At 37.5% G+C, this 18,921-nt stretch overlaps 1 long non-coding RNA gene across 1 annotated transcript; it reads left to right on the top strand.

The window, feature by feature from the left end:
* The first annotated feature begins 8,135 nt into the window (after positions 1 to 8,135).
* Positions 8,136 to 13,452, top strand: LOC122192208. The gene is made up of 4 exons (XR_006182566.1): positions 8,136 to 8,173; positions 9,535 to 9,636; positions 11,229 to 11,392; positions 11,486 to 13,452. It is a non-coding gene; the product is annotated as an uncharacterized LOC122192208 (long non-coding RNA).
* Positions 13,453 to 18,921: the final 5,469 nt, after the last annotated feature.

Genomic DNA, 18,921 nt, shown 5'->3' with positions numbered 1-18,921 from the left:
CCTGTCATGGGAGCAACTGAAATCACTGAAATCTAAAAACACACATTTTTGTATGAGCAACGTAATGCTCTTTAAGTATTCAATGGCAGTAAGTACAGTCCAGTAAGGAATGAAGATTATGCTCTTGCTGTCATACTCTCAACTAGAGACATATCTTACCATTGTAAAACTACTGTGATTGGGTTTTTTTTTGTTTGTTTGTTTTTTTTTTGTTGTTGTTGTTTTTGCTGTAACAGCAAAGTCCTGGGTTGCTTTGGTTTGGGTTAATGTAAAGAATGTGCTATGCAGAATAAAAAATCATTAACTAGGATTTTTATAATTGTTGAGTAGACAGATAATAGCAGGAATGCTAGCTGCTCATAATTTGAGGATTAGGGTGTGTGGCTGTATGAGTTTCTGTATTAACCCATGTGAAAGAAATTGCATCAACATTTAATAATGCTGTTGTTGTAGCAAGTCGTAAGATCTAGTTCAGTTGTTCCTGTGCTTGTCTATCAGTGGCTGGTGGAAATGATGGAACAAAGAAAAGTCCCGCATGACTTTGGACTTAGAAAGGCTTTTCCTGTGTTTACACTGAAAGTCTAAATCTTCACTTTTTTTTTTTTTTTTTTTTTTTTAAGGAAAATGAGATTTGGTAGAAATTGACTTGATTATCAGGAATTTAGGCTACCACATTCTATTGAATGTGATATTCTCCCACTTTAATTCTTTATTCCTCTTGCAGATGAAAATGTAAATTACTGTTTACCTATTTACTGTTGTCTTCTTCTATTCAAAAATGTCTGTGCAGTTTTTTTTTTTTTTAATATCTCCAGGCATTAATGGCACTGGACGTGTTTCTTAAAATAAAAGACAGTTATTTGAAATCTAATTTTCTTCAATTTGATTGATTTTCGACCCACCACCAGAGGGCAATAATTCCATTTGCTAAATGGGATTTTTTATAATTAATGTACCCTAGAACAATTATTTCATTAAAATTTTTGAGGAACTGTATTTGAATTTCGAAATGCCATTTTCTTAGAAAATACTTCAGCTGTATAATTTAATGCCTATTATGTTAATAGAATAAATCTAACGTATTTCTCTGTAACACTTTGGCATGTATGTTGTACTTCCATGCTGAGCAGCTGAAATAAGACTTAAAAAAAATCTCACTGGCGATCCTCACGCAGGACTGTAATGCTGCAAGGTTTAGATCTCATGCAAAAAAGGACTTTATCATTCTAACATATTAAGGTTTATTGTGAATGGCATTTATTCCACTTTTCTTATTTTGTTACACTATCATGAAATTATTGTTTATTAGCCTGTATTTGTAATTCTAACTTTAGAAACTACATCACCTGCCAGGTACCTTTATATCCCTATATGATATGTATTTCTTTTCTTTATGTGTATCGTATCTCCAGCAGTTAAAATGAAGGCCTTGTTCTCTGAAAAATCATACAGTTCTGGTCTCAAATGCTGTCTTCTCTTTAATTAAATCTTGCAGCTGGATTTTCCAGGAGATGCATGTGTACTATTGCAAAGATGAAGCAAAGCTAATAGCATCCTGAAAAAGTACCTGAAAAGGTATGAAATCATTAAAGACAAATGATAGATGTAAGTATCATATAGGTGCAATTCTCTGTATATATTTTTATGTCTGCTTGTTTAAACTTCCTGATCTCATTCAAATCCTGTTAAGGTTCTCACCACTACATATTGATATAGAGAATTTTAATGCTACCAAGTAATTTTCTACGCTGTAAAATGTAATAACTAAAATGTGTTTCTAGTAATAGTACTGTCTTTCTTGTGCTCAGCTTAATATGACTGAAAAAAAAAGATGGTTAAGGGCCTGGATCATCTCCCATATGAGGAAAGGCTGAGTAACCTGGGTCTGTTTGGCCTGGAGAAAAGAAGACTGAGAGGGGATCTGATCAAAGTTTATAAAAAGAAGTGCAGGAGGCAAATGGATGAGCTCAGACTCTTTTCAGTGATGTGTAGTAATAGGACAAGGGGCAGTGTCCAAAAACTGGAACATATGAAGTTCCACACAAGTATGCAGAAGAACTTCTTTACAGTGGGTGACAGAGCACTGGAGCAGGCTGCCCAGAGAGGTTGTGGAGTCTCCTTCTTTGGAGATATTCGAGATCCATCTTGATGCCCACCTGTGTGACCTATTGTAAGGGGTTGGATTCAATGATCTCTTGATGTCCCTTCCAACCACTGCAAGTTGGTGATTCTGTGAAGAAGGAGCACCTTAAAATTGTGGGATAAGACATGAAACGGGGACTCATTAATGTGAAACTTAGGTAAACGATTTGTTACTACCAAAAAGTGCTGAAAATTCTCTTTATTCCCTCACTAGGAGAAAGAAGCTTCATTTCCCCACTAAAAAAAAACAAAATAATTTCTACCTATGGAATGGCAAAATTCAGCTTTGCCTAAAATACTCAGGATCCTGAGTTGCTTTTGGTTGAAAGGCAAATTCTAATAAATAACGAATCGTGATTGTGAATACTATATTTAGCTAAATTCCAGCAAAGCAAAAAAAAAAAAAAAAAAAAAAAAACCCCAAAAAAGAATTGGAGTGCTTACCATAATTATATTCCTCTCATTTCTCAAGATTTCAATGACATTTTTCCAGGAATAATCAGACTGGCATGCTAAATAAATAACTAAAATGCAAATGTGTGCTTTAAGTTTTGCTCACCTGCAGTCACATACGTGGAGATGCCTGTATTTTGGCCATATAGTAAGCATACCATACATTATGATACACTAATTTTCCTAGTGTATCCAGCCACTATTTGAATGCAACTGCTTATTGATAATGAGTTCTTTCGCATATGAGTAAAAGAAAAAACTGTATCCTAGCAAAAGACGAAAAGGCTATAAGCCAAATAAATGGTTCTGTGGGGTGGATTCATTCTGTAGGCTACATATTGAGTACTTAGGATTCATGCAGTTAAAAGCAGAGCTTGTGAAGAAACGAGAATTTCATGCAAAATGTAGATGCACAAATCCAAAGGGTTTATTTATTTATATTTAATTTATATTTCCATTTATATTTATTTCATGACTGGAATGTTTTAAATAGATAGCTGTGAAGTGTCTTGTGTGTTTTCTGCTGAGGGGTCAAAGATTCGTAATATTTCAGTGTCAGCTGGGTTTTGTGATAATTAAGGAGGTTATGATTCAGTACTGATTATTACTGATTATTAGTGATTATTAAGAATCTGATGTTTAATGATATTTATAGTTTCTGAATATGTCCTCTGCTACTGTCAGAGGAAAAAACTGCTACTGCAATTTTTGTTAATATCCTCAAACATTTAGATTATGTGTGATGTGATTATTTCCCCATTCCTGCAGCCACCTAAATATCTATTGACAGAAACATGTCCCCACTTACCCTCTCTTTGTGAAGGATATTATGGGTATTAGTATTTTTCCTTTTGGGCAGTGGAGTTTATTTAATTATTACCTTAGGTCATGCTTACAACATGAATGATAGAGAATTTTCCTGCTATTTTATTAAAAGGCTCAAGAAGATCGAAGGTCCAGTCAGATACAAATTGAAAAAAAAATAGCTGATAGGCACCTAAAAAGGTTGCTTAAGATCAATAATGCAAAATAAATATTGACCTCTATCAGAAGGTGGATTCTTGAAGGCAGACTTGCCTTTTATTTGAACATTTCAGTGGCAACGCATCTGTAACCTTTTAGAAGACACTTCTCTACATTTTCCATAAAGCAGGAGAACATTGCGGCCTAGTGATTGTACCTGAATCAAAATTCTATGCTCATATTGATACCTTAACTGGAATGATACAGCTGGTTCCTGGTGCTGAGCATGTAAATTAGGCACTTGCAGTTCATACAGAGAATCAGTCTTCTGGAGTAGCTCAGAATTTCATGGCTGCCATGACAACCCCCGGGCTGTTCCACAGATCTATGGGCTCTGCTCAGAAACCTGGGCTTCTGCCAGAGGTATGACTCTGCTTTGTAAGCTGGAAAGGCAATCATGGTCTTGTGCTTCTGGAATTCGTAGTGTAGCTTTTCTGGTAAAGTTAAGGAGCTGTTTTGGTGTCCTGTCATGAGAAGTTGGCAGGAACTCAGATTTGAGGGAAAACACCAATTCATTGCTAATTTGACTCCACTGAGAACTTGAATACTTCATGCTAGTGCCTTTTATTACCTCTTTGCAGTGGTAAGCGATTTAAAAATAGTCTATGAAGAAGCAATGAAGATTGTTAAGTGTGTCCTTAGTACAAGATTTGTGCTAAATATTGCTGACGGAAATCCACAAATAAAATTTTTCTGTTGTGACTACTTCAACATATAATAAATAAAAAATGACTACTTGATTTTATCTTTAACTGTGTTGCAGTGCATTGTCTTAAAATATCTTCGTGAAAGACTTATGCTTTTGCTCAGTTACACCATTGATGTTGTATGCAGGTTCTTTTCTTACCCATAATAAAAATGATAGAATTGTGTTTTACTAAAAGGACACAGGAAAGCCTGCAAAAAACTTTGCTTTCTACGAATATGAGGTACTGAAGTATGTTGTTTATATTCTGTACATGGTAATGATCAGTGAGAACAGCCAGTTGCTGGAAGAGTTCAAGAGCAGAGATGTAAAGTGGTGCTCTCTCTGGAGTGTCCACTTGTAACAGATGTTCTGGAAAATGAATGTACTGCATCAGCACTGCCCATTTAAGGGCCTCTACGGAGTATCCATGTATGAGGGCTGCTCCAAAAGTCATGCCTCCTATTTTATTCTGCAGATTTGAGCATATTTTCATGTGCACAGCACGCAGGCTCTTGTTCATCACTGCCAGAATGCATAGCTAATGGTGGTGGAAGGTGACAAAGATGATCAAAGGACTGGGAGCACCTCTCTTATGAAGCAAGATTGAAGGAGCTGGGCTTGTTCAGCCTGGAGAAGACTCTGGGAAGACCTCATTGCAGCCTTCCTAAAAAAGGAGCTTATAAACAGTAAGGAGACCATTATGTACACAGTCTGATAGTGATAGGCTAAAGGGGAATGGTTTTAGTTAAAAGAGGGGAGATACAGGTTAGATGTTAGGAGGGAGTTCTTTACTTGGAGGGTGGTGAGGCACTGTCACAGGCTGCCCAGAGAAGCTGTGGATTCTCCATTCCTGGAAGCATTTAGGGTTGGGTTGGATGGGCCCTGAGCACCCTACACAGTGGGTGGCAACAAGCCCACTGCAGGGGCTACATGAGCTGTAAGGTCCCTTCCAACTCCAGCCTTTTTGTAATTTATCGGCATAGTTACCTGCTTTTCAATCAGAAGGCTCCTACCCTATGTATTCTTTTTTTGTGTGGAAGTTATTTCAAGTCTGTAGTCATTCTACTATGGTGCTTTTCTGTTCTGCCATAGCCTGTTCACTGTGACATTTGAAAGGAAGAGAACTGTAATTTGTAAGGAAAAAATTAGAAAGGTTTTTTTGTTTGTTTGTTTGTTTGTTTGTTTAATTTTTTTTTTTCCTAACGTGAAGATAGTAAAGCAGTGGAACAGGATGTCCAGAGGACTTGTGTAGTCTCCATCATTGGAGGCTTCCAAGACAACTGGATAAAGCCCAGAGCAACTTCACCTCATAGCTGACTCTTTTTTGACTGGTCTAGAGGTTGCTGTTGTCTCTTCCAATATGGATTTTCTTATCCTTCTGAGAGACTTTAACTACCCTGACATCTACTGGATCTGTTGCTCACCAGCACAAGTGAACTGATTGGTGATATTAGGACTAGAGGCTGCCTGAGCTGCAGTGATCTGACAATGGTGGAGTTCACATTCCTGGGGAATATGGGATAGATGAAGAGTGCAATCAGGACGCTAAATTTTAGGAAAGCCAACTTCCAGCTCTTCAGGGAATTAGTCAACAAAACTCCCTGAGAAGCTGCCTTCAAGGACAAGGGGGTGGAGTAGAACTGGCAAAGGAAATCATTTGAAACTAAAAGAGGGGAGATTTAGACTGCATGTAAAGAAGATGTCTTTTACAGTAAGGGCGGAGAGGCACTGGAACAGATTATCCAGGGAGGTGGTGGATGTCCCATCCCTGGAAACATTCAGGGTCAGCTGGACAGAGCTGTGAGCAGCCTGCTCTAGCTTTAGTTGTCGCTGTTCATTGCAGGGAAGTTAGACCAGATGACCTTTAAAGGTTCCTTCCAATTCATATGATTCTATAAATTATCTTGTGTTCCAATGATCAGACGAATATGCAGTATGTGAGAATTCTGCAAGTGAGGACTAAATGCACTGTCAAACTGATACTTTCTTTTCTGTTCTCCATTCTTCTCTTAGTCCTGTGTGCGTCTTTTTGACAACTGCTGAGCATTTAGCTGTTTTCAGGAGCTGTCTGCAGTGCTCAAAAACCTTTTCACTAAGTGGGTAACAGTCCATCATTATGCACATACAGTTAGCAGCTGTAGCAAGAGCAGAGCAGAAGGAGCATCAAAAAGTGGTATTGAGAAGTGTGGTTTTGGCAACATCTTCACATTCTCTCTATTCTGAGTTACTTCCCTGAACTGGGAGAAAAGCAGGTAGCAAGGAGGAAATAGCTTTTGGGTTGCCTTGGGTTGCCTTGTTCTGGGGCTGCTACTGTTTGGCTGAAAGTGAGAGCTGTCCATTGTGAGGGCAAAGGGTTGCATTTTGTGTCAGTAGGGCGTCCCAATAGGCGCCTACAAGCTGTAACAGCTGCAACTTGAGCAGATCAGTCTGAAACTGTCACTGATACTTACTCAGAGATTGTTTCTGTAAAGCTTGCAAGGAGTGTTCCTGGTCTGAAAACCAGAAGGTCTGAGCAGCTTTCTGCTATAACTTGAGAGTGGTACTCTTGTCTCTTTGGGGTGGTAAAGTCTGCTTGAAAACAGTATTTATCCTGTTGGTTGAAAGTGTGGTATGAAATATTTCCCCATGCATTTAAGGATGGCATTAGTTTTTAAAAAATATATATTGTAGCTTACAGCTCAGATAGAAAAGTCTTGATGTACATTTAATTATCAAAAGTTGTCCAGAAATTCATGTTGTTTCTTTACCTTAATGTTTGTCTGCACCATTTTTCTGAAATTAGAATGATTTTGTTTTTTGAAATTAGAGAAGACAGGTGGATGTGCCAGTCTCTTTTGAGCACAAATACAAGCAGCACGCTCTTTTGCTGCAGCTCACACATATAGCCCATTTTTGAGCACTAAATATTAGTATCTGATGCATTTTGTTCAGTGTATGGGAACTGCTGAGTCCTGAACCTTTGATTGATCACCTGAGGCGAGCCATGAGTCAGCCACAGGAGCACAGCTGAAGGCAATTCACCTGTGCTGCAGGAAGGGGTGGAGCCTGGCTGCACCTCTCCTAGACCTATTTAAGAGCTGGCTACCAGTGGGGAAGGATCTCTTCTGGAGATTGCCTCTGCTGGTGTTCTGTGGGTGAGCCCAGCATAAGGGTAAGCCTTGCATTTAGTCTCTTCTGTTATCATAGTCTTCATTGCCTAACTCTCTTGTTTATGTTGAGATTATAATATCTTAATATCCATTGATTATGCATTCAGTTTAAACCAGATGCCAAGAGCTTTAACAAAGAGAGGGGTTATAACTATGCTACGATATGGGTCTTATTGCATAGGAAAAGGTGGAAGAAACTGCTTTAAGTGTATCACATAATGTGTGTATGAGATCTAGCAAGTCTGGATTAATTTTTCTTAAACATTCTTTTCTGGGCAAAAGCTAGACTAACTCTATAATTACTTACATTTCAGTCTTTCAGGTTATAATTTTTAAGCTTAATCAAATCTGTATTGGTTATACTAGTTACTTTGCTTATCTTACCACAGAATGAAGGTGAAAAATATGTTCTGATTCTTTTCACGTTTATCAGAAATTCTAATAAGTTTGATGAGGAGTTTGTTTTGATGTAATAGATGTTGCTGTTATGCACAGTCTCCTTAGAAAGCATTTCTCCTTCCTGTGAGATGATCCATGGATTACAAGCAGTGGCTTTTCTGCCTCATAGATCACCTTCTTCTTAACCACAGATGGATTGTGCCTGCTATTTACCATATGAGACCACCCACAATGAAAAAAAATGGATTTTTGCTTATATTTTTAAGGTATCTGCAGTGGAATTGCCAGGTCACAGCCTGAACCAATGGTTGAGCATGAGGTGAGAAAGTGTGGCTGACCCAGGGAGCTCAGGTGCAAGCAGTGCACCAGAGTAACCAGAAGGGGTTGAGCCTGGAGCCGCTTCTCATCTTCAATAAGGGTTAGCAGCTGAGGGAGTAGCATCTTTGTGGATAGAGACTGCACTTCTCTTGGGCCAGTTGTTTGGAAGGGGTGAAGTAATTTTCCTTCTTAATTACCTGTTATTGCTCAGTAATGCCTGTATCCTATTTGAAGATACTGCTATCATTTTTTTTGCCATACTGTACCCAATTAAAACCAACCTTGTGATGTGCCTAAGGCATCCCCATACATCTCTAAGGAGAGTTAGGTACTGCTTGAGACCTCCAGAGGGAGACCCTGCCCACTTAATTTTTAAAGTTTATCAGACAAGATCTTTTAGAAGCCTTCAGCATCACCTTAACTCTCTTTGTAGTCTCTGTAACAAAAATCCTTTTGGAAGGAGTGGCCTATTAGATGTCTAAAAGTAGGTCTTGAAGAAGAAAACATTGGCTGGTGGTCATTTTATGTACTGCTTGAGAGCCTTGTGTTGGTCACCTGGATGTGTTACCAGCCAGCAAATGAAAAAAGACTTCTTCAATGCATATCACCCAAGCTGAGAAATCAGAGGACTTATTACTGTGCTTTCAGCGATTTCAATGGCAGTTATTGCATTTTTCCTCATTTTGAAAAAATGCCACTGGTTATGTTTTCACTAATAGCTGTTGCATCATCAGATTATACTGAAATCTGGCTTTAACAGCAAAAAAAAATTGGAAGCTCCTTTGAAATACTATTTATAATAAAGGTAGTGAAACAAAGAGTACAAGCAGCAGGTAAACTAGATTTGGGAGATAATTAGCAGTTTAGGGCACCCTTCTTTAGTTTGTATAGATCTTTAAAACTAATCTCCAACTGGCAGGCTTTGGCTGCTGTGGCTACTCACAAATACAACCCCGAAGTTTACAGTTTCTCCCAAAAACCTCCTGCTTCCCTTCACATGATATAAAGATGTTTGTCAAATATCTTCTGTTTTATAATTATTATTTTTTCTTCTTTCTCCTGGGGCTGCTGAAATTGTCTGTGCTTTAGACCCTGGAGCCAAATAAGGGGAAATAGTTGGGAAGATACCATATTCTGTGGGAAGCAGGGGTGAGGATGCATGAGGCTGGAGAGGAAAAGGCAGGGGGGGAGGGTGAAGGGTTCGTATTCTTGACCTTAGGTGGCTGGTACTGAGAGGTAGTGTATTGTGTTGAAGCACAGACAGAACTAGAGTTTGTGGCTGGGAAGGAGGGCGGAGGGAGGAGGAAGCTGGGACAGCGAGGGGGGAGGAGGAGAGAGCAGCATCTCTATCTTTCTTTGCAGACCACGCTGCTAAACAGCCAGGGGAGGCTCATGCTTCCCTAATATCCATCACTCTCTGCTTCCAGCGTGGTCACAGACAGAGCAACAAAGAGGGTCTCAGAGGTAAGATACTTAAAACTTGCAAAACTATAGCATCTGCCAAAAGGAGGAAAAGATTTGGCAACAATGGGGGAAAAAAAAAATTATAGATTATCAGCACCTGGGAATGCTGAGAAGGGGCGGGAGGGTAGCTGGAAACTCAGGTCCTCAGCAGGCTGAGGAAGTGTGAGCAGTAGCAGCAGCAAGAACAGAGTAAGGGGGGGGGGGGGGGGCACAGATGGGATTTGAGGGGATCAGAATAGCAGCTAGTCGTACTCAGCAGCAAGCAGTTTGTGTCCCAACTGTCTGTGTGGGAAGAGTAGAAAAATGGTAGAAAAGCTATGTGGGTGAATGCTCCAGTACCTGAAATATAGGGCTGAATAAAGCTTAACAAAATATATGAATGGATAATTTATTTACTGAATGTGTACTTCTGGAGTGAACTAAACACTTCATTAATTTATGCATGCAAAAAAATGTAAATGAAATGCAAAGCTGAAGTCTAATATTGATTGAATTCTGTGGAAGTTGCAGTTTAGGGCTGTATTTCATTTCGGAAATGAATTCAGTAGCAAAAAGGTGAAACAAAGAAACCAAATGAAGCTTTTTTAATCGACTCAAATGGAATATGCTGTTTGACAATTATTGTAACAAAATACTTATGATATATGCAGTTTGAGCTGAGAAATTCTTTTCCATTTCATCTAGAAAAAAAAACACACACAGAAACATTCTTTTTACTGGCCTGAAATAAAATTCATAATTGTTTGATTTGCCCACTGAGCCTAAAAATCAGTTTGAATAGGCTTAGAAAGTGAATAGTCTTTCAGTTTCTGATTCTACAAGTTTAGATGAAAGAGATGGAAATTATAGCATCTCTACATTGGAGAAAATGTTGCTTGCTTTTTCTCTTGTGTTTTGTTTCATTTACTTTATTTTTTGAGGTATTGTCTTGGTTTTGATCTAATGCTTTATAGACCTTTCTAAAAAAGATAACTAGTAATGGTAATAATGTCAATTTCGTTAAATATATTGAGACAACTACAAAAAAATTTAAGTCTTTTATATCTTATGACAAAGATCCTGAAGGATTTAAAGTCTTTTTTTTTTTTTCCCCCACTTTGGAACACTGAGATCAGTCTCCAGAGGTGAACATTCTGGAATATTTGTGCCTAATTGCAAGTTTCTGTTTGTTCATCTTCATGCTGAGCAGCTAAAATAGCTGTAGTGAGTAGATTTGTTGTGTGAGGGAGGAAGTTAGAGCCACCACTGTCTGCTGCCTTGGGGAGCTTGGTGATTATGGACCTGATTGGGATTTGCTTATTCATCAGAGTAAATTTTCTGCTATATGTTTACATGGGTTCAGTGTTGAGTTCCGTACTTCATTATCATCCCATTTTTTCTAATAAAAAAGAGCTACATAGTTCACATCAATAGGGCTTTTCTTTCACCGCTTTTACAACGCTGTTAATTGCTGTTTCAAGACTTGCATTTATATTACTACTTTTAAACAATAAATAGCTGTCTGAGCTTGGCCTTTATGTGGTGACATAACCCTTTGAAACTTTTTTGTCTTTGCTGATGTGTGTACATTCAAGAATACTTTTTTTTTTTAGTTTAGGGTTTGGGGTTTATTTGGTGTTGGACTACTGTTGATTTTCTGTGGCTTCTACTAAGGAAATGGAGTGTTCTCACTTTAGAAAGGTTTATTTGTGGTATGCACACAGACAACAGTAGCAAAACATCTAACAGTAAGAACCCAACAAATCTACCACAGCAGGTAAGTTTTGTTTGAAGCAAATGTTCTTTTCCTCTCAGATAGTGGATATTGTTCTCTTAAAACAACCTCCTATGAATTGTATTGTTCTTGAAGTTTATAGGGGCTGGAAGCAAAGCTCCCTGAAGTCAGGAGGAGACATTCCAGTGACTTCAAATGGCTTTGGATCAGGCCTGTCACGTGAGATTAGCTCCTGACAGAGGATGCTATGAGCACAGGAGCAGAACAGAACGATTTAGGGATGGAATTTCACTTATGCCCTAATCATCTTTGCTTTGTGAATCTGTTAGACACAATCTTTTGAAGCAATATTACATTGATTTTTGTATTAAAAATGTCTGTATTGCTTTTTGTGTTGTGAATATATGGTTTTACAGAAATAGCCTTCTAACTTAGGTTTTACAACTACGGTCTATTTATGTTTCTATTTCTTGGCTTCTGTTAAAGGATTCTTTTTGGATATGAGCGTTCAGAATCTCTTAGGCGAGTTTTTAATCTTAATAATGCTGTGAATGATATACACAAAGTTAAGGAAAGTATTTTCTAGTGTCAAACAGCAAGTTAAAAACAACTGTTTGAATTCTGCTTTTCTTGTTCATGTGTTCTGTACAAGAAGCTAATGGCTTCCAAAGTTTCTCTTTTAAAAATAAAATAAAATAAATCACCTATTCACTCCCACGAAAAAAGCAGAGGAGATTGCTCCATAATTTGTGAAAAATTGTAGTCAGTTCAACATGTGCATTTGATTTGCATTTTGAAATTCATGTATCTTACACATATTGAAAGTAACCATGAGAAAGCCCATGCAGTTTTGTAGAACTAATAAAAATGGAAGCATTTTACAGCACTTCTTTGGTAAGGCCAAATTTGACTAGGAAGTTGTAAACTTTCAAAGGCGATTTGTGTTCATAAATGAAAGCCTATCAGACTCGTAAACACTCTAGTGATGCTGGACATCATTATCTTCAGGGAAAAATTGCCTTTGGTTCTTATTGATTGTGGCTTTTCTAATGAATACCAAGTCTGTGTGGTGAATGATAAGTGATGTGTCTGTCACTCCTTCCTCACCCTCATACAAAATAAGGCATTTACTCTCAGCTGGGATCAGGCACAACCTTGGGTTTGTTTTGTGTGGATAAAAGGCACCACAAAGGGGAAACAAGGTGGCTGGTGTAACTATCAGCCACCACCATGTGCATGCAAACATCCCTACTTACACAGACATGATTGCATCCGTATATTACACACATACACAGGGTAAGCACCACATCTTTTACTTGAACTGAAAAAACTTTGCCTTTTTGCATTTAGACTGTGATTAGTTATTCAGTCATCTGCAAGTCTAACTCATCCAAACTTCTCTTAGACTCTGGAAGAGGCTGTTCTTATTTGTGAATTAGATTTAAATATGTCATTTATGCTTATGTTGCATAGGTTTGTAGCATAGTTACATGTAAGGATTGCAAAGACTTGATTTTTCAGTTTGCTTTAACTTGCCTTTATCCATCTGTTGCCTTTCATGCTTAAATATTTACATGAGGAATAAAGGAAATCTTAGCTCTATACAGCCAGTGGTATATTTCTGAGGAAACAGAAAAGGAGAATTGCTGTTTATGCGTGGTATAGCTTAGAAAAAATGCTGTAAGACAAATATTGAATGTCATATGAAGAAAACATTTTTTTTTTCCTAGCTAAACAGCATAACAGTGCTTAATGTAGTAAAATCTGTAATGTTGGAGGCATATCTTGAGTAAATTTGCCTTAAATAGAAATGATGAAGTGTATTTACACTGCAGTCATAAAAAAAAAAAATAAACAGTACCGACAAGGAATTATCATCAAAGACATTTTTATAGGTTTGGGAATTCACCCTGATGCTTTGCTTATTGTTTTCTTTTTTTTTTTTTTTTTTTGGTATTAATCCTTTCTGTATTGCTGTGTGTGACTGCCTGCCAAATGTGTCCTTATATACGTAGCTGTCTTCATTTTGAGTTTTATGGTAGGAAAATGTGGATCTATGTCTTCTGCTGTTTGTGAATAGGAAAAAATGCATAGGATTTTATTTCCACCACTTTCTTATCTGTTTTTTTAATGAGATTAAACATTTATTTAAAATCAAGGCAATGAACTGTTCCTATCGTGTGATGTTTTAGTGTCATTATATAGTGCTTTGAATTCAGTAGTTTCCAAGAATTATATCAAAACTGTTATTGCTGTCTTATTGTGCAGGTAATTATCTGTGGAATAAATGTATCAGCTCCAAAAGGGTTCAAATGCTTTTAAAGACAGGTTTAAATCAAAGTTTTTTCTTCTATCAATTGAAAGTGTTGTATGGTCTTTATCTGATTTGGAGCCACATTTGCGTGTTTTCAAAATCTGTGTGTTGCCAATTTCTCTATGAATGAAAGATTAATTAGCAAAGCAATACCTCCCAAAGCGATCGAACAGGGCAGAGAGAACAGTGGATAAGACCTTTGATATCACTGCTGTGATAATTCAAAGTCTTACTTGTAATAATAGTGAAAATATTTTTGGACACAAGAATGTTTGTGAAGTTAATGAAAAGTTCTAAAGATTATTTCATCCTCATCTGACAGCTGTTTTCATTATTTTCACCCCAGAGGTAATGAAATGGCTAATTTATTATGTAAGTGTGTTTGTTTTCAAAGAAAACACTTGTGACTTGCTTGACTGCAATGTGACTCTGCTTAAGTGAGTGAGCCAAATCTCAGTGTTCTCCCATAGATGGAACTGTAAGTGATTTGTGCCTTAATTATTCAGAGCACATGCATGAGTATGCACGTGGGCATAAGCACAGATGTAAGTATATAAATCAGGCTCAGTCCTTCCAACCATCCATGAAAAAGTCACTTGTGACTCCCTTTTGAGGAGGAAATGCATCTCGTCACCTGTCAGTTCAGACTACTTCAATAAGTAGTTTTCAGTTTTATCATTGTATTCAGTTTCAAATCTATCAACAGATATTTACTGTACCCTTCACTGATTCCCCCTTTGTTCTCCCAGTCTTCCACGTTTTTTTCGGTCATTTCAGCTTTTGTGCATAGAAGAGCAAGGTGTTCAAATTGATGATAATTATGTCTGCGCTGCTTGGAAGGTCCGGAAAAGATCACTAAGATCATCTAAACCAACCATGAAACAAAATAACATTAAACAGAAAAGAGATAAACCAAGCACTTAGAATGAGGCATTTGACACGACATCCAGCTCTTCTGCTGTGAGGGTGGCTGAGCAAAAATTGACATATTGTACACATTTTATATTGAGAAGAGCTCACAGGGACCAGCAAAATATCCCTTGAATTCTGTGAAGCAAATCTGTGTGCTGAATCAGAGAGATGGTGTTTGGTAACCACTGGTCTTCCACCAGTACTGCAATCTATTCTCCAGGGGCAAGTAGGCCCCTGCAATGTGGAATTAAGTTGTGGCTCCACAAGGAGTACTGGCTGTAGTCATAATGCTGTCGCTGTAATATTGTGCTTCTACTGTCTCACACAATCTGAGTTGATTAGAATGTGCTGAGTTGATTAGAATGTGTTGTGTTTCTAAAACATTATTTCAAAAGTTATTTTTATGAATGAGTTGAAAATTAATTTTTAAGTATGACTGTCTAGATTGAAAAAATAAAATGGAAATATCCAGATTGCAAGGTAGTAAAATCAATCTCCTTATGTTAGGCATGAGTCATAAGATCTGATTGGCTGATCTGCCACAGTTACCCATGACTACAGCCTTCAGTCTGTGAGGCTTCAATACAGAAAGCAATGTTACTTTGCACCAAGACCACAGTCAACCAAGTGCCAATTGGATGACACAATTACTTTTTACTTTCTTAATCCTACACAGTTTTCTAATAATCTTTCAGAAGACCTGGTATCCTCTGGGTAATACATCATCCTGGTTCACGTATCACATCTTCCAGTTCTATGCCAAAAAAAATCTCTCTCAGCTGGAAACTGCACTATAGATTTTGTAATAATTAAATTGAGTGGGTAAAGAGCTTATACAAATATGCTAAGGCCAAGGATACTTAACTAAGACACTTTGGCTGTGCATCAAGTGATGTGGACGTGGTCCTTTTGGTCTAGGATGGACTAGAACTGAGCAGTGTAGACACAAGAGGTTCTGCATCCATGGACTTTAAGGACAGGTATCTCTTCTGTCCCAGGTGCTTGCATCGGTATGGGTGTAAAGAGGCTGATCTGGATGTGAAGTAATGCTGTGTAGGATGGCAGCAAGAAAGCATGGCATTATGGGTCACACTATTCTCATTTCAAATTAGCTGTCCTGCTTCGCATACTTTTTCACAGCTAGATTACATTGATTTGCATCTCATTTGGTTTCTTTAGCAATGTTTTCAATTTCTAAGGAAAAATGGCCTTGAATTCAGGTAAAATGGATCACTCCAACACTTAGTAAGTCTTAAAGTTTCCGAGTGAAGTCTTAAACTACAGGTAAAAGTAGCCTGAGGGTTTATTTTTTGTTTTTATTTCTTATTTTTCACTGTGTGCTTCTGTTTATCAAAATGAAGTAAATTTTTCTCCTCAGGCATGCTTTTGAACATGTCTGGTTAGAAATTGGCTGTGTGTGTTGGGTTATGTGATAAAGGTCTGGCAACTCCTAACGAAGTTGACACAAAGGAAAAAGAATGATCTCTGTCAAATACTGGAATTGGATTATAGAATGTTTTCTACCTGCAACAGAATTCAGGATAACTGCAGCCATAGAATTTACCTACACTCAAAGCCACATATAAATACATTCACATGAACATCTGATGTGTTTTATCAAGGAGTTGTTCTCACGTCCTTTTCTGGCTGTAACTGTGCTGACTAAAAAGGTTACTGCTCCCAGTCCCTCATTTGGGCACTGCTGTCAGGGGTTATCACAGCTGGCTGCCAGCTGAGCTGCTCATACACGTGGTTCCTAATCTATTTCTCTTAAAATGAATGGAGATGATGGAGATCTATTATTTAACATTTAATTTATTATTTTTATTTTTTTTTTTACTAAAGAGGATCAAGTGTTGCTCACGGGAGCAACTGTGTGCCTGAAACAGGCAGGGCCATATATTCCATCAGACTAATAGAGACATCTATAGAAATTATTCCTTCAGTGGATGCTGGCAGAACTGGAACATTTATTCATGGCCTATGTGCATTGAATTTGCATCACTGCTTGTTTAGTCATTTCATATAGTGATATAGATATGGCCTTAGGCTGGTGTATGGATTGTTTATTGGGTGTAGTTTATTATTCATAGACAGGATTCAGTTAAAAGAAAATATAATATTTACAGACTTGTTCAGTAGAGCTTTTTTTTACCCTGATTTAAATATCGGATTTTACATTCATACAGGTTCTGCTTTGAGCACTCTATACTGATTCAGAATCCCCTGTTCCATCTGAAGACATGAAATTTATTTTTATAATAGCGATTATTTATTTAAAAATAACTGCAAAAACCCTCTGGTTTGGCTGAAAATCTACTAAACCCAGTAGGATAAATTCTAATGCCCTTTGTACCATCAGCATTTTGTCTGAGCACTGTGTGAATTCTAAAACTTGTGCTTTTTTCCCCCACTCTTCTATTTGCTGGTATTTGCCTTAATTTTTATGGTAATGATTTAATTTAAAGAAGAGAGTTTCTCAAAACTGCAAGATTCATGGTCATTCTAATTGTACACCATTCCTTTTGTGAGTTGTTGTGTTATTACAGACACCTAAATTTAAGTAAATAACCATTGATTAAGTAGATGATAACAGGTGATTTAAAATTGGTGTTAAATCAAGCATTGTAGATCCAAGTGTTTGCATGATAAGTTTTGGACTGTTTTATTATTAAAATGTTAAGAATGCAGAGGAATATGGGGAAAAAAAGCATATCAATGCCAGTTTGAAAAAAATAAAAAACAACTCCGTGCTTAACACTTTACCATTTGGTCATGTGTTTCATGAAAGTTAGTTTAGAATAATGTAAACTGTGAAATCTTTCAAATTTCTGACCTGTCTTTGTCCTCATTCACACAAATTGTACTTCATGGGAGGGCAACATTTTAGGAGTGTGTTACAAAGGTGATTGTCAAAGTACAGGGGAATAGAAGCACTAATATGTTTGAACTCAAGTTGTTATAGATATAGATGACAGAACTCCCAGGAATGGCACAGAGCTGGATCAGGGAAGGTTCAGACTAGACATTAGGAACTGCTTTACCGTGAGGGTTATCAAACACTGGGATAGGCTCCTTATAGATGTGGCTGATGCTCTGTACCTTTCAGTGTTCGAGTGGCACTTGGATAATGTCCTCAATAACATGCTTCAGCTTTTATTTAGCACTGAAGAGGTCAGGCAGTTGGAGAGGATGATATTTGTAGGTCTCTTGCAACTGAACTATTATTCCATTCCAATCATCAATAAGTTTGTCTTTTTAAAGATCTTAAACATGTGATTTCATATATATGTATATATATATATATCTAGAGTGGGATTTCAGCAGGACTTTCTGTAGATACATATATTAATTCATGTATGTAAGAAAGCACTTCAGAAAGGGGCAGAAGGATGCTTCTCTAGGAGTTTTCCTGGCTGATTGTGTAGAAAATATTGTTTGAGTGATGTAGGGAATGTATTGAGTTGTTAACCGTGTTAGGGGACTCCTACTGTTTTGGCTAGGCATACAGTGCTTCTATGGGAGCTTTTGTTCAATTTTAAGGGGGAAAATGTTTAAAAGTACCCATGATGATCTCAGATTATTTCTGTGGAAGACAATGGGAAAATGATCTTATTATCAATCAGTGTATAAGGAGGAAAAAATTAAAAACCATTAAAATTATATTTCTATGATTTAAACAAAAATACAGACATCAATATCAATCCTTAAAGCGTGCAAGCCATTTAAAATGTGTCCATTTGTTGAGTGAAGTCACATCAGCAAGCTCATGTATCTGTGTCTCAAACTGGACTTCTCTGTGACTATGTAGAAATACTGTATCTGTGCACGGTGAAGTGTCAAGAAGCTTTAGACAGAGTGGTTTGTAAAATAAAGTAGATTTTTGAGAATGGTTTCAAAATCACAACATTCAAGCAGTTTTTTTTCTCATTGGCACTTTCTCTCCCCTTCTTTTTGTAAAATCTTCTTAGCGTCCATACTGGTACATTAGGACAAAAAGTAATTATGAAAAGCAGAAGAAATCCTGAGTTCATTGGCTGAATTTGGATAGAATTTTTGACGTGGCTGACCATCTTTCAGATAAGATCTTTGTGTCAGAGTGCAGAGGTCAGGGTATAGAAGCCTTGGGATATCAAAAGGTGGTGAGAAGAATGGCTGGGATTTCCAGCAGCCTAAGAGTGCTCTTTTGTGTTTGGTGGTCAGTTGTCGAGGATGATGCCTGTGTACATCAAAGAAATGTCTAAACAGTGTTATCTAGGCCTGTCCTTTGCCCCCTGCCATGTAATGGGCCTCTTTTCAGGAAAACATTGGGAAAGCTGAGAAAGCGAGCTGTCCTATGCTAGTG

This window comes from Lagopus leucura, unplaced genomic scaffold (genome assembly GCF_019238085.1).
Source record: "Lagopus leucura isolate 7727_CA_CO unplaced genomic scaffold, USGS_WTPT01 Super-Scaffold_73, whole genome shotgun sequence".
Classification (NCBI taxonomy): Eukaryota; Metazoa; Chordata; class Aves; order Galliformes; family Phasianidae; genus Lagopus; species Lagopus leucura.
The sequence above is the reverse complement of the archived record's forward strand: the minus strand, read 5'-3'. Positions and strand labels throughout refer to the sequence as shown.